This window comes from Hypanus sabinus, chromosome 4, assembly GCF_030144855.1.
Source record: "Hypanus sabinus isolate sHypSab1 chromosome 4, sHypSab1.hap1, whole genome shotgun sequence".
Taxonomy (NCBI): domain Eukaryota; kingdom Metazoa; phylum Chordata; class Chondrichthyes; order Myliobatiformes; family Dasyatidae; genus Hypanus; species Hypanus sabinus.
The window spans coordinates 81,771,316-81,788,398 of NC_082709.1; positions in this window are offsets into that span (position 1 = coordinate 81,771,316).

The window sequence follows — 17,083 nt, forward strand, 5'->3', positions numbered from 1 at the left end:
GGATGCATTAAGGCTTGGTTTGTGTACTGCTCTGCCTGCCATTGTAGACATTGCTCAGTACGTTATGGAGACCAACCTCTCAACCTTGGACTCTTGTCTAAACTTACTGTTGCAGCAAAGCAGCCAGTGTACAAATCAAAGTCCTTTCACATCAGGCATTCTCTCTCCTCCCCTCTCCCATTGGGCAGAAGATATAAAAGCCTGAAAACCCGTACCATCAGGCTCAAGGTCAGCTTCTACCTCGCTGTTACAAGACTATTGAATGGTTCCCATAGTATGATATGATGGATTCTTGACCTCACAATCTACATTGTTGCACCTTATTGTCTATCTACACTGCATTTTCTTTGTAGCTGTTATACTTTATTCTGCACTTTGTTATTTTATCTTGTTCTATGTCAATGCACTGTCTAAAGATCTGATCCGTCTGAATATTATGCAAGGCTAGCTTTTCACTTTACATGCGACAATCATAAACCAATTTACTAATTTATATTCTTCCATTACCTGCATGTTCCTGTCCAAGTACCTCTTAACTGTATATTAAAAAATTAATCTCAATCCATTTCCTTTGTGGCCTCCTCTTCCTTGATGGTCAGCTCCCAGTTACCTCTGTCCCAGTCTCATCATGTATACCTCAGTGAAATCTCCCCTTGACATTTCCTTCTCTGTTACCACACTCTGATCTATACTTGTAACTGCCATCCCTCATCCTGGTAACTATTCCCATCAATTTTTTCTGGATCTTCTTGAACACTTCCATATTCTTCTGATAATAAGGTAACCACAGTACTCTAACTGACACTGTACCGCTATGTTTTTGAGGTTCAGTGTAACCTTTGTCTTATCAGTCTCTGCCGATAAGGCCTAGAACTGTATGTGCTTTATTAATTACTTCCCCAGAATGTCTCCAATTCCAACAATGTGTTCACCCGTCCCAGTTCCTCTGCTCCTGAATCCCCTAGAGAACAATATCCTGTCTCACCTCTCCTCAGTCCTCCCAATGGCATGCACCATCTCGTAGTTCTTCACATTAACCTGCTGTGATTTAAAGTTATTATCCTTCTTCAGTATATGAGAGTAAAGGAGAAGAAAGTTATTGTTACTCTGGATCTGATGCAGCATTGGGATGAAAGGGACTGTGCGGCTATGGAGAGGAGTGGCTGATGTGTAAGTAATGGTGGTGGGGGTGTTGATCAGCCTAACGGCTTGGAAAAGTAACTGTTTTAGAGTCTATTGGTCCTGGTGTGGATTTATCACCATCCTCCCAATTCACAATAATAATCTCAGTCATCTGCAAGTTTAGAAATTTGGCCCTCTTGACCATCTGCAAATTTCAAAATTTGGCTTACACCCTCAAATCTAGGTTGTTCATAAAGATCAAAGAAGCAGTGACCCCAATGCTGATTCCTGGACAACTGCTATTCACAGTTCTCAGTTTGAAAAGCAACCATGCATCACGACCCTCTGATACCCACTCATGTCCACTTTCAATCACCTTGTGAATGCCGAATAGTTACTACCTGGGCAGGTGGTTGTCCAATGAGGACAGATTGGGGAGGATAGTCTTGTACCTGCTGGGGTTTGAATGGAAAATAGGAAGTACTGAGGATTCCTGTCAAAATTGTTTGCTCCCGTGGGAGAATCTGGACCCGCTGTTTAAACATGAGGGGTCACTCATTTCTCACAGAGAAGAGACAAGATGTTTCATTTGTCTTCGGAACAAAGATGGTCAGATACAAGATAATAAGAAGTGAAGGTTTACTAGATATGAGTTTACAATCAGATCAGCCATGATCATATTGAATATGTAGTTTAAATCCCTGACTAGATTAGTGCAACTCCGCAAGGGTTAAAATGAACACTGTCAAGTCTTTCTATCTACAAGAGTTGTGAAAATTCGAGAACAGTTGGCCCTCCTTATCCGCGGGGGATTGGTTCCAGGACCCCCCCGTGGATACCAAAATTTGCGGATGCTCAAGTCCCTAATTTAGCATATATCGGTGCGGTGGTCTTTAGGACCCAGTGGAACCCCGGACTTTATTTAACTTGTCTCTGTGCGGTGGACATTAGGACCTGGCGGCATAGCTCTGAATCCGCAGTGTTTCTGTTCACGAAAATAATCACGATCGTGATTGAAAATAAGGTTGAAGTAATAAAGCGATGGGAAAGAGGTGAGACGCTGTTGGTCATTGGAAGAGTGTTAGGGTACAGTCAGTCAACGATCAGCACAATTTTAATGGAGAATGTGAAAGGCCCTGCCCCAATGAAAGCTATACTAAGCAATGCAGTGATTAATTTATTGAAATACGTATGTTTCTTAAGTGTTTTATATGCATAGAAAGGTAAAATGTGTACTATATACTAAGAAAAACGTCTGACTAACTGACGCTAAATAATACCGAATGTACCTGTTCCGACTTCAAATCCAACTTAAAGACAGACTCAGGAACGGAACTCATTCATAACCCGGGGACTGCCTGTACTTTTAAGTCATTTCTAGATTACTTCTAATACCTAATACAATGTAAATGCTATGTAAATAGTTGTTATACTGTATTGTTTAGGGAATAATGACAAGAAAAAATAGTACATACTCAAACAACGAGTGCTGGAGAGAGAATTTCCGGGTTTTCCTGATCCGCGGTTGGTTGAATCCGCGGATAAGGAGGGCCGACTGTATCGTGACCATCAAATTTCATCATTTAATAAAATAGCCTTGCTTTAGTTTCCTCCATGGTTAGAATAATCTGCTCACCAAGCAGCTCACTGACAGTCTGTACTGAGGAACTGTGTAGATTTGACAAAGAGCATCTCACCTATTTGATATCAGGTTTCTGTTGCAGGCTGAAGGACCCTCTCTGAACACCTAGTTGGCTTGGACTCTGCTCAGAGATCCCAACACACTCCTTACTCCCTTGCCCTTCTAAGTTGCTGCATGTTCCATGCTGGGTCTTCCTGTCACACGACCTCTTAAATTCTCATTTTCGTTCTCTCTCTCTCTCTGTCACTCACTCACTCACTCACTCACACACTCACTCACTCACACACTCACTCACTCACACACTCACTCACTCACACACACACACACACACACACACAAAATATATATATATATATATATATATATATCTATTTAGCACTTCTATAGAGAAGGGTCAGCCCGAAACGTTGACAGCGCTTCTCCCTATAGATGCTGCCTGGCCTGCTGTGTTCCACCAGCATTTTCTGTGTGTTCCTTGAATTTCCAGCATCTGCAGATTTCCTAGTGTTTGCCTCTTTAATTTATCTCTGTTTCCTAATCCTTCAGTCTGTCAAAACCTCAGCAGAATTGATGATGTAAGTGTAAGCTTTGGTTATCTTCATAAATGCAGTGCAAAATACCTGCTCCATTCACTGTCCTTCAAAGTTAGCTTTGCAGATCACAACTGGGCTATGCTGGTTGCTTGGAGCAGTTCTGAAAAGCCAGTGAAAAGGGTGCACCTTTAGACAAATGAGAAAATATGCAGATGCTAGAAATCCAAGCAGAACACACAGCATGCTGGAGGAACTCAGAAGGCCAGGCAGCATCGATGGAAAAGAATGTAGTGGACATCTTGGCCCGAGTGCCTCCAACATTTTGAGGGTGCTTTAGAAATGGTATGTGAATTATTTTATGTTAGAACAGTTTATGACATCCTTGCTACCTGGTTAACTTCGGGCTACTTCCTGTTGTTGGTGTGTGAGCAGATAGAACTATTGGTTTCCACAGAGTTCCCCAAACATAATGATGAATGATCACAGATTTACTCTGGAGTGCAGTTGCATCAGCATGTTTGGCATTCCTTGGTTGGCATGGTGGTGTAGTAATTAGCATAATACTTTACACCACCAACTGTAAGATCATGGTTCAATTCCCACTGCTGTCTGTAAGGAGCTTGTACATTCCTCCTGTGACTATCTGGGTCTCCTCCAGGTGATCTGGTTTCTTTCCACATTCCAATATGACTTGGGGGTTAGGATTAGTAAGTTTTGGGCGTGATATAATGGTGGCCTATCTCCAGCACATTTTCAGACTGTGTTGGTTTTTGATGGAAACAACACATTTCACTGTATGTTTCAAAATACATGTGACAAATAAAGCTAGTCTCTCAAATTTCGTGGCCTGAATGAGAATCAGGTTTATTATTACTGACTTGTATGACAAGGGCACACCACGTCCTGTAGAACAAGTACTATTGGTGGAATATTGTCAGGGTCAATAGCTTTTGCTGTATCCAGTCCTGTATTCATTGTATGTTTTGATGTACTTGTGACAATTTAGCTAAACCTTTAAGATCTTCAACACAAATGTTGGAAATCCAGAGTAACACACGCAAAATGCTGGAGGAAATGGTGATGAGAGGGCATACAGGAGCAAGATAGATTAGCTGGTTGAATGGTGGTGCAGGAACAACCTTGCACTCAACGTTAGAAAGACCAAAGAATTGATTGTGGACTTTAGAAGGGTAAGTTGAGGGAACACATACCAGTCCTCATCATGGAATCAGAAGTAGAAAGGGTGAGCAATTTCAAGTTTCTAGGTGTTTGCTGTCTTGAGGCAAATTAGGGTGGATAAATCCCCAGGACCTGACAAGGTGTTGCTAAAGTCCGTGTAGACAATATCCACTGTCTTGGTAACTTCCTCAAAAAATGTATTTAGATATGAGTTGTGGGAGGCAAGTGCTGAGATTAGAGCTGAGAAGAAAGTTGGATCAGCCATGATGAAATGGTGGAGCAGTCTCGATTGGCCAAATGGCCTAATTCTGCTCTTGTACTTTATGGTCTTATGGAATGCATGGGAATCACCGTGAAAGAAGCTGATCTACTCAAAGCCATAGCATAGGCTGCAGTGTTTAGGGTAGTAGTGAAACAGGAACCGACTCAGAGAGGGAAAACCCCCAGGAGCGAAAAATAACTTGCTTTTCGACAATCACCACTACCAGGGAATCTCGCTCAGGCTGCCCTGTCACTGTGATTCTCCCACACTGCTACCACGCCTGGACAAGCAATCTTGATGGAACCTCCATATTCTGCCATGTACCTTTCACAAGGTCTTACAGACCAGTCATAAAACAGAGTGGACCTGTTCAAAAGTGTGTTTATTACTTGCAAGGAGAAGACCACCTCAGAAAGGATGGCAGCCAGCTTCTGTTTTTAGAGTTTACAAAGTTTGGTTTTATACAAGTTTTCAGGCTTTATTTTTGGCTTTTATGTATTCTGAGTGTCAGCTCCTCCACTAAGCAGCTTTTATTCAAGGCCAAAATGTACTGATCTTCCCTTAGTTACACAATGAACAATGATCAGAACATTACATACCTCCTGCCACGTACACGCTTAGCATTTAGCAAAGCACTCTGGGGTTATACAACTTCCATTTTGTCCCATTGCAAAATTAAATACATAAAAAACGTATCATTTTTAATATATTTCCACAGCATTCAAGATAAGAATTAGACATTGGCTTTGAGGGAGAAGCCAGAGAGTTGTAGAAGATGGTTGCCTCTCTGATTGGAGGCCTGTGACCAGCGGTGTGCTGCAGAGTTTGGTGCTGGTTCGGTTATTGTTTGTTATCTATATTAAAGATCTGGATGATAATATGGTAAACTGGATCAGCAAACTTGCAGATGACGCCAAGATTAGGAACAGTGATGAAGACTGAAAGCTTGCAACGTGATCTGGACAAGCTGGAAGATTGGGCTGAAAAATTACAGACAAAATATAAAGCAGATAAGTGTGAGGTGTTGTACTTTGGGAGGACCAAGCAGAGAAGGACGTGCACAGTGATTGGTAGGGCACTGAGGAGCGCAGTACAACAGAGAGATCTGGCGATACAGATCCATAATTCCTTCCGAGTGATGCCACAGGTAGATAAGATTCATAAAGCTTTTGCACATTGGCTTTCATAAATTAATGCATTGAGTAAGGAGTGGGATGTTATGTTGAAAACATATAGGACGTTGGTGAGGCTTAATTTGGAGCATTATATCCAGTTTTGGCCACCTACCTACAGAAAAGATGTAAATAAGACTTTGAAAGAGTGCAGAGAAAATTTACAAGGATGTTGCAAGGATGAGAGGACATGAGTTACAGGAAAAGGTTGAATAGGTTAGGATTTTATTCATAGAACATAGAAGATTGAGCCGAGATTTGATTGAGGTACGGTATACAAAATTATGAGAGGTATAAATAGGGTAAATGCAAGCAGGCTTTTTCCACTGGGTTAGGGTAAGACTGCAACTAGAGGTCATGGGTTAAAGGTGAAAGCTGAAATGTTTAGGAGGAACATGAAGGGGATCTTCAGACGGTGGTGTAAGTGTGTAACAAGTGGTGGATGTGGGATCGATTTTAACTTACATCGTGCATCATAAAGATGCATACATTAGGATGCTCTTCATTGACTACATCTCAGCATTCAATACTATCATCCATGCAAACTAATCAATAAGCTTCAAGACCTTAGCTTAGGGGTTCCCAACCTGGGATCCATGGATCCTTTGCTTTATGGTATTGGTCCATGGCACTTAAAGAGTTGGAAACTCCTGCCTAAACCTTAATACTACTTTGTGCAATTGTGTCCTGGATTTCCTCACTTTTAGAGTGCAGGAAGTTTGGATAAGCAACAACATCTCTTCCACAATCTCCATCAGCACAGGTGCACCACAAAGTTGTATGCTCTACTTATGACTGCGAGGCTAAGCTTAGCTCCAATGCCATATTTATTAGGTTTGCTGATGACACCAGTGTTGTTGGCTGAAACATTGTTAGCATATAGGAGGGAGATTGAAAATTAGTCTGAGTAGTGCCACAACAACCTCTCTCTCAGTGTCACCAAGACCAAGGAACTGATTATTGTCTTCAGGAGAAAGAAACTGGAGTTCCATGAGCCAATCCTCATTGGGGGTTCAGAGGTAGTGAGGGTCAGTAATTAAAAATTCCTCGATGTTATCATTTCATTGGATTTGTCCCGGGCCTGGTATATAGGTGTAATTACAGAGAAAGCATGATAGTGTCTCTACTTCCTTAGAAGTTTGCAAAGATTCAGCGTGACATCTAAAACTTTGCCAAACTTCTACAGACAGGTGTTGGAGAATATATTGACTGGTTGCATCACAGCCTGGTTTGAAAATACCAATGTCCTTGAATGGAAAATCCTGCAAAATGTAGTGGATACAGCCATTCCATCACGGGTAAAGCTCTCCCTACCATTGATCACATCTGTATGGAGTGATATCACAGGAAAGCAGCAACTATCTTTGACTCCCACCACCCAGACCATGCTCTCTTCTCACTGCTGCCACCTAGAGGAAGATACAGGAGCCCAAGGACCTATACCACCAGGTTCAGGAATGGTTATTATGCCTCAGACATCAGGTTCTTGAACCAGTGGGGATAACTTCACTCACCACATCACTAAACTGTTCCCGCAATCTGTGAACTCACTTTCAAGGATTCATCATTTCATGTTCTTGATATTTATTGCTTATTGTTTCTTTTTTCTTTATTTTGTATTTGCACAATTAGAACATGGAAATCTACAGCACCTTACAAACCCTTCAGCCCACAATGTTGTGCTATTTCAGCCCTGGAAGAAAGCCTCCGGCTATCCACATGATCAATGCCTCTCGTCATCTTATACACCTCTCATCCTCTGTCACTCCAAGTAGAAAAGGCCAAGTTCACTCAACCTTTTCTCATAAGGCATGCTCTCCAATCCAGGCAACATGCTTGTAAATCTCTTTTGCACTCTTTCTATGGTATCCACATCCTTCCTATAGTGAGGTAACCAGAACTGAACACAGTACTCCGAGGTTTGACTAAGGTTTTCTATAGCTGTAACATTACCTCACAGCTCTTGAACTTAGTCCCATGGTTGATGAATGCCAACACACCATACGCATTCTTAACAACATTGTCAACCTGAGCAGCAGCTTTGAATGTCCTATGGACATGGACCCCAATATCTCTCTGACCCTCCTCACTGCAAAGAGTCTTCCATTAATATTATATTCTGTCTTCAAATTTGACCTACTAAAATGAACCACTTCACAATTGTCTGGATTGAAGTCCATCTGTCACTTCTCAGTCCAGTTCTGCATCCTATCAATGTCCTATCCTATCAAAAGCCCAGCTTTTGTGTCGTCAGTAAACTTACTAACCCACTCTTCTTCTTTATTCAGGTCATTTATAAAAATCACAAAGAGGAGGGGTCTGAGAACAGATCCTGCGGAACACCACTGGTCACCGACCTCCATGCAGAATAGGAACCATCTACAACTGCCCTTTGCCTTTTGTGGGCAAGACAATTCTGGATCCACAAAGCAAGGTCTCCTTGGATCCCATGTCTCCTTACTTTCCGAATGAGCCTGGCATGGAAAACTTTATCAAGTGCCTTACTGAATGCGTATACACTACATCCATTGCTCTACCTTTATTAATGTGTTTTGTTACATTCTCAGGATATTAAATCAGGCTCTTAAGGCATGAACTGCCCTTGACAAAACTATGCTGACTAACCCCAGTCAGATTATGTCTCTCCAAATGCTCATAAATCCTGCCTCTCAGGATCTGCTCCAACAACTTGCCTACCACTGAACCAAGACTCACTGATCTATAATTTACTGAGTTATCTCAACTCCCATTCTTGAATGAGGGAAAAACATTTGCAACCCTCCAAATCCTCTGGTACTTCTCTCGTCCCTATTGATAATGGAAAGATCATCACCAGAGGCTCAGCAATCTACCTCCAAAATGCTCTCCCACGAGAGATCTGACACATGACCAGGTTCATTTCCCAATACCAGATCAAGTACAACTTCTAGTTGGCTTATCAACATATTGCATCAGGAAACCTTCCTGAACACTTCCAAACTCCATCCTAGCTAAACTCCTTGCTTTAACGAGATGCCAGTCAATATTAGGAAAGTTCAAATCTCCCAACAACCCTATTATTATTGAACAGTTCCAGAACCTGCCTCCCTATTTACTCCTCGATGTCTCTGTTACTTCTGGGGGGGGGGGGGGGATCTATAAAAAATACCAGTAGAGTTAATTGTCCCTTTCCTGTTTCTGACTTCCATCCACACTGACTCAATAGATAATCCCTCCATGACTTCCTCCTCCTCCGCAGCCGTGACACTATCCCTGATTAGCAATGCCCTGCCTCCATCTCTTTTGCCTCTCTCCCTGTCCTTTTGGAAACACCTAAAGCCTGGCACACCCAGCAGCCATTCTTGCCCCCGAGACATCCAAGTCGCTGTAATGGCCACAATGTCACATTTCCACATATTGATCCACGCTGTAAGTTCATCGCTTTGTTTCTGATGCTCCTTGCATCGAAATAGACACATCTCAAACCATCAGGCTGAGTGCATCTTTGCTCTAACATCTACCTATCCTTCCTCACCAACTCACTGCAGGCTGTCTCTACTTGTGCTCCAACTGCTCCATCCTCTGTCTCTTCACTTTGGTTCCCACCCTCCTGCAAATCTAGTTTAAACCCTCCTCAATAGCATTTGCAAACCTCCTCGCCAGGATATTGGTCCCCCACAGAAACAAGTGCAACCTGTCCTTGTACGGGTCACACCTGCCCCAGAGAAGGTCCCAATTATTGAGAAACCTGAATCCCTGACCCTTGCTTCAATCCTTCAGCCACACCTTTGTCTGCCACCTCACTCTATTCCTGTACTCACTGTCGCATGGCAGAGGCAGCAATCCTGAGATTACTACTCTTGAGGTCCTGCTTCTCAGCTTCATTCCTAACTCCCATGTAATCTAGTTTCAGGACCCCCTCCCTCTTTCTACCTGTGTTGTTGATAACAATATGTACAGCCACCTCTGGCTGCTCACACTCCCATTTCAGGATATTGTGGATGTGTTCAGAAAAATCACGAACCCTGGCACCTGGGAGGCAATCTGTGTTTCTTTTTCACACCCAGAGAATCGCCAATCTGTCCCCCTAACTATAGAGTCCCCTATTACTGCTGCCATCCTCTTCTGTTCCCTAACTTTCTGAGCCACAGGGCCAGACTCGGTGTCAAAGGCATGGCCACTGTTGCTTCCCCCGGGTAGGTCATTCCCCCGCCCCCCAACAGAACTCAAAATGGAGTACTTATTGTTAAGGGGGATGGCCACAGGGGTGCTCTCCATTCCCTCTCCTGACAGTCATCCACTTATCTGTCTCCTGTGGCCCCGGTGTGACTACCTGCCTGTAGCTCCTATCGATCACCTTCTCACTTTCCCTAACAAGCCAAAGGTCATCAAGCTGCAGCTCCAGTTTCCTAACTCTGTCTCTAAGGAGCTGCAGCTCGATGCATCTGGCACAGATGTGGCCAGCAGGGAGGCTGGAGTTCTCCCTGATATCCCACATCTGACACCCAGAGCAGAAAACTGGCCTTGCAGTCATAATCATTATTCTTATGTTAGAGGAAAGAAGAGACATGAAGGTAAATTACTTCCTTACCTCACCCAGGCCCGTCCTTGCCAAAGCCCCGACGAGCCAAAGCCCTACCACTCTGACTCACACTACTTCAATGACCACTCCTTCGATGACTGCTCCGCTAGGCAGTGTCTCACTTTTATCCCTGAACCTTCTCAGCGGCCTTGCACAATGATGAGCTACTGCGTCTGTGTATTTCTCCCAGTCGAATCTCCCGCTGAAAGAAACTCCTTGCTTTTTAAAGGCACAAGAGTGAATCTGCAGATGCTGGAAATAAATAAAAACACAAAATGGTGGCAGAACTCAGCAGGCCAGACAGCATCTATGGGAGGAGGTAGTGATGACGTTTCGGGCCGAAACCCTTCATCAGGAGTGAAGTAACATGAGGTGGGGGGAGGGATGAAGTAGAGAGCTGGGAAGTGACAGGCTGGAGGGAAATGGGCTAGGGGGAAGGTGGAGAATTATGGGAAATAAAAGAGAAAGAAAGGTAGGGCTGGGGGGGAGATTATAGTGTGGCCTCTACCGTCAAGGTGAGGCCACACGCAGGTCGATGGAGCAATACTTTATCTCCCGCCTAGGTAGCCTCCTGCCTGCCGGCATGAACATCCAACTCACAGTCCTCCATTGATACCCCTGCCCCCCCCCCCCCCTTACCCCCATCCCTATCTATCATTTTAGTCTGGTTCTCTTTCTCTCTCTTTCCCCCCCTCACTATAATTTGCCAAGAACAATCATGGTCATGGAAAGACATCATACAACATGGCGCGTAAAGAACAAACTGTGCTGCCTATGTAGTCCGATGCTTGATGGCTAACCAGCACATGATGGACTGAAAGACCCATTTCTAGAATCTATTGGATTCTGTATCCTGTATCCAGTGCTCCTGATGCAGCCCTCTCTACTTTGGTGAGACCTGACATAGATTAGAAACAGAAAACCTACAGCACAATACAGGCCCTTCGGCCCACAAAGTTGCGCCGAACATGTCCCTACTTTAGAAATTACTAGGATTACCCATACCCCTCTATTTTTCTAAGCTCCGTGTACCTATCCAAAAGTCTCTTAAAAGACCCTATCGTATCCACCTCCATCACCATTGCTGGCAGCCCATTCTACACACTCACCACTCTCTGTATGAAAAACTTATCCCTGACATCTCCTCTGTACCTTCTCCCCAGAACCTTAAACCTGTGTCCTCTTGTGGCAACTATTTCAACCCTGGGAAAAAGCCTCTGGCTATCCACATGATCAATGCCTCTCATCATCTTATACAACTCTCATGTCACCTCTCATCCTCAGTTGCTCCAAGGAGAAAAGGCCGAGTTCACTCAACCAGTTTTCGTAAGGCATGCTCCCCAATCCAGGCAACATCCTTGTAAATCTCCTCTGCACCCTTTCTATGGCTTCCACATCCCTCCTGTAGTGAGGCGACCAGAACTGAGCACAGTACTCCAAGTGGGGTCTGACTAGGGTTCAATATAGCTGCAACATTACCTCTCTGCTCCTAAATTCAATTCCATGATTAATGAAGGCCAATACACCATATGCCTTCTTAACCATAGAGTCAACCTGTGCAGCTGCTTTGAGTGTCCTATGGACTCGGGCCCCAAGATCCCTCTGATCCTTTATACTGCCAAGAGTCTTACCATTAATTATATATTCTGGCTTTGTACTTGACGTACCAAAAAGAAGCACTTCACACTTATCTGGGTTGAACTCCATCTGCTCCTTCTCAGCCCAGTTTTGCATCCTATGTCCCGCTGTAACCTCTGACAGCCCTCCACACTATCCACAACACCCCCAACCTTTGTGTCATCAGCAAACCTTCTAACCCATCCCTCCACTTCCTCATCCAGGTCATTTATAAAAATCACGAAGACTAAGGGTCCCAGAACAGATCCCTGAGGCATACTACTGATCACTGACCTCCATGCAGAATATGATCCGTTTACAACCACTCTTTGCCTTGTGTGGGCAAGCCAGTTCTGGATCCACAAAGCAATGTCCCCTTGGATCCCACGCCTCCTTACTTTCTCAATAAGCCTTCGATAAGGTACCTTATCAAATACCTTGCTGAAATCCATATACACTAAATCTACTCAAACACGAGGAAATCTGCAGATGCTGGAAATTCAAGCAACACACACAAAATGCTGGTGGAACGCAGCAGGCCAGGCAGCATCTATAGGAAGAAGTACAGTCGACGTTTCGGGCCGAGACCCTTTGACAGGACACTGCATCTGCTGCTCTTCCTAATCATATTATACCTCTCCAAATGGTCATAAATCCTGCCTCTCAAGATCTTCTCCATCAGCTTACCAACCACTGAGGTCAGACTCACTGGTCTATAATTTCCTGGGCTATCTCTACTCCCTTTCTTGAATAAAGGAACAATATCCGCAACCCTCCAATCCTCCGGAACCTCTCCCGTCCCTATTGAAGATTTGAAGATCATCGCCAGAGGCTCAGCAATCTCCTCCCTTGCCTCCCACAGTAGCCTGGGGTACATTTCATCTGGTCCCAGTGACTTATCCAACTTGATGCTTTCCAAAAGCTCCAGCACATTAGGGGACCACTTTATTGAGCACCTTTGCTCCATCTGCAAAAAGCAGGATTTCCAGGTGGCCAAACATTTTAATTCCTATCCCCATTCCCATTCCAACATGTCAGTCTGTGGCCTCCTCTACTGTCACGATGAGGCCACACTCAGGATGGAGGAGCAACACCTCATGTTCCGTCTGGGTAGCCTCCAAACTGATGGCATGAACATTGATTTCTCCAATTTCTGTTCATTTCCCCCCCCCCTCCCCTTCCCTCCCCACTTATCTCTTCTCACCTACCTATTCTGCAGATGATACAAAATTAGGGCGACAGGCTGATAACATTCAGGCAGCAGAATCAATACAATTAGATCTAAACAAAATCCAAATGTGGGCAGATATATGACATGAAATTTAAAGTATGTAAATGTGAAATATTACATCTAGATAGTAGAAATATTAAATATAAATCTACAATGGTGGGCCGAGTTAGAAAGTGCACTGTATAGGAAGGATTTGGATCATCCTGGTAGACTCATGACTATCACCATCCAGGCAAGGCACAGAAGTGATTAGGAAGGCTAATAGAATGTTGGGCTATATAATGCGCTCAGTGGAGTTCAAGTCAAGAGACATTCTCCTTAAACTGCACTTGTGAGGCGCTTGTACAGCCTTAGTCTCCATATTTTGTCAGGGTTGTGAAGGCACTGGAGAGAGTTCAGAGAAGAGCAACGAGACTTATTCCAGGTCTGCAGAGTATGAGCGATGAAGAAAGATTGAAAGGATTAAAACTTTTAAGCCCAAGTAGACATAGAATGAGAGGAGACACGGTAGAAGTGTTCAGGATCATTAAGGGTATAAGTAATGATAGTAAAGAATGTAGTGAAGATAGTAATAGTGATAATAAAGAATGCCAGCTGCTACTTCAAAATTAATCCATCATCAAGGACACGGGGCCAAGGGTGGAGATTTCAAACAAACATCAGGAAGCATGTCTTTACACAGCAAGTTGTGGACACATGGAACAAACTATCCAGTTGTGTAGTTGAGAGTAGTCCCTTAGAGACCTTAAAATCTAAACTTGGTAGTTATTTCAACACAATGTGAATAGGAATTTGTCAAGCTTGGTTGGGCAGAATGGCCTGTTCTTGTCAAAATCTTTCTTATGTTCTATTCCCCTCCTCCTGGTGCCCCTCTTCCTTCCCTTTCTCCTATGGTTCACTCTCTTCTTCTATCAGATGAACTCCTTCTCCAACCCTTTACCTTTTCTATCACCTCTCAGCTTCTTCATTCATCCTCCCAACCCCCACTTAGCTGGCTTCACCTATCACTTCCTAGCATGTGTTCCTTTCCTTTCCCCACCACTTTATTCTGACCTCTTCCCCCTTACTTTCCAGTCCTGATGAAGGGTCTCAGCCCAAAACATCAACTGTTTTTTTCATTTACATAGATGTTGCCTGACCTGCTGAGTTCCTCCAGCATTTTATGAAGGGGAAGGAAGTGTTCTTGTGTCTTCAGGCTCTTGTACTTCCTTGTTGTTGGTTCCAGAACTGTTGGTATGCAGAACCAGGTAAGGATGGGAGATTTCTTCCACAATCCCATGCGATTTCCGAATATCCAACAGTTCTCAAACCAGCTAGGTTATCTTTGATTCCAGATCAGATGAATTTAAACCCTGGAATGGCCAGAAATGGCAGACTAGGGATGGGATTTGAATTTCAGTTTTTAGATTCATCAAAGTTGCCGTACCACCTGATAGGGTGGTTAAGAAGGCATATGGTGTGGTGACTTTCATTAGTTGGGGAATTGAGTTCAAGAGCTGCAAGGTAATGTTGGGAGATCTACGAAACTGATCAGACCATTGTGTTCCATTCTGGTTGTTTCTTTATAGGAAGGATGTGGAAGCTTCCAGGAATGAAAAGTTTATCATACGAGGAACGTTTGATGGCTCATGATCTGTTGGTCGCTTTAGGTCGCATCTGGAATTTCCAGTTGGCGGACGATTTCCCTCCACGCCGCTCTGACATACTGGGGAATCATGTTCGTGGCAGGTTACAGCAGTGGTTTGCCTTTGCCTTCTGCCAGGTGAGTTTGAAGAGGTCACCACCTCTTTCAGTGGATGGCCAGGACGTCTAAGTGCCTTGTCATGCTCCTAGCGCTCCACAACGCCTGCTGGCCTGCTTTCTTGACCGTTGGACCATTAATCGCTCTCTTCCGATCAATCCGCCATGGCCAGACTTCACACACTGGGATAAGCAGATCCCCGACCTCACTGAGGGTCGAATACCTGTCGGCTACCCTCACCCGGTTTGGCCTGTCTGCCGAGACGGTTTACCGGGGGCGGGGTGGCCGCTGCGCCTGTTACAGCTACTTGGAGCCACAGGTGAGAGCTGAGCGCCAGGTGGGGACCAAAGGGGAACGAGCTGCCCTGAGAAAGGGCATGGCAGTTCCCCTCCCTATCAGAGGTGTTACCCCTCCCTAGACACCCCTTACACCCCAGCTGTACTCACTGGAATTCAGGAGGATGAGGGGGGGGTTCTCATTAAAACCTTTTGAATGTTGAAAGGCCTAGACCAGGGGTCGGCAACCTTTACCACTGAAAGAGCCATATGGACCCGTTTCCCACAGAAAAGAAAACACTGGGAGCCACAAAACCCGTTTGATATTTAAAATGAAATAACACTGCATACAACGGTTTTTCTTGCCTTTATGCTATGTATAATCAAACTATAATGTGTTGCATTTATGAAATCGATGAACTCTTGCAGAGAAAACAAAATTACATTTCTGCATGCAACAAAAACATTTTGAACTCCGATAAAAAGACATTGGGTTGAAGGTTACTTTTAAGTAAAATACTCAATGTCTATTTGAGTCCGTCTTGTATTTATGTAAAACGCCGAACTTAAATTGTCCGCCAGCAGCAAACCAAAAATAACGTCAGCCAGCTGTCAACCTGAAAAATAAAAGGACTATTTCACTGAACAATGAAAAAATATGAATATACGTAAAATAATAGGCAATTAAAATATTTATCATACTTGGTTAATGGGATTTCTGCTCCGGGACCTCAGCGCACAGCGTCTGCACATCAGGGCTGTATGACGTCACCTTCATCTTTACACAGGATCGCAAGCTGTCATCTGTGAGGCGTGCGCGATGTTTGTTTTTAATAAAGTTCATGTTGGAGAACACCTGCTCACATACATAAGTGGATCCAAAGATCGACAGGACTCAAAGCGCATACTTTTTAATGTTTACATAAATGTCGGGGGATAGCATTCCATGTTTCGAATACAAGTTTGCCCGGTTTGAGAAGGTTTTCAATATCACTCCATTTGCGATTTTGAACAAGAACGGCCTTCTGACGGGCAACATCTTCAAGGTCTGCTGTCAAGCATCTAAACTTGGACACCCATTTGTCTTTGTCGGCTATGTCAGCCAGTTCCATCTCAAGATCAGGTTGACTCACACCTGCCAATGCAGTCGTATTCAGTAGGGATGGATCGATGCTTAGGGGAGTGGCGGGTGTCAGGCATTGGCAGTGGTGACATATATTAATAGCGATAAAAAACACGTTGTAGCGGTGTGCTACACGCAGAGCTAAAATAACGACACGGAGTCGGTAAACTGCAGTCAAAGATAACTTTATTCGAACTAAACAGCCTTGCTTTTAAGCCTCCCTCAACCCGTCCCCCGCCCCCCCCCCCCCCGTGGGCGCGGATGCTCCAAAAGACACGTACTCACAAACCCCCATAGGCTATCTCCCTTAGCCGGAACGCTGGCTAATTGTGAGCCGGTTCGGATGTGCCAGGAAATGGGTTGCCACAACATTTTATTTAGATTGTACAAGATCACCATAATCTTCAAATTTAGAATTACATTTCAAAAACTAACAAACTAACATAAAATACATTTTAATTAAATACTCATCATTTATTTTCCAAAGCCACAGGGAGCCGCAGCACAGAGATGAAAGAGCCGCATGTGGCTCCAGAGCCGCATGTGGCTCCGGAGCCGCGGGTTGCCGACCCCTGGCCTAGACAGAGTAGATGTGGAAAGAATGTTTCCCATGGTGGAAGAGTTT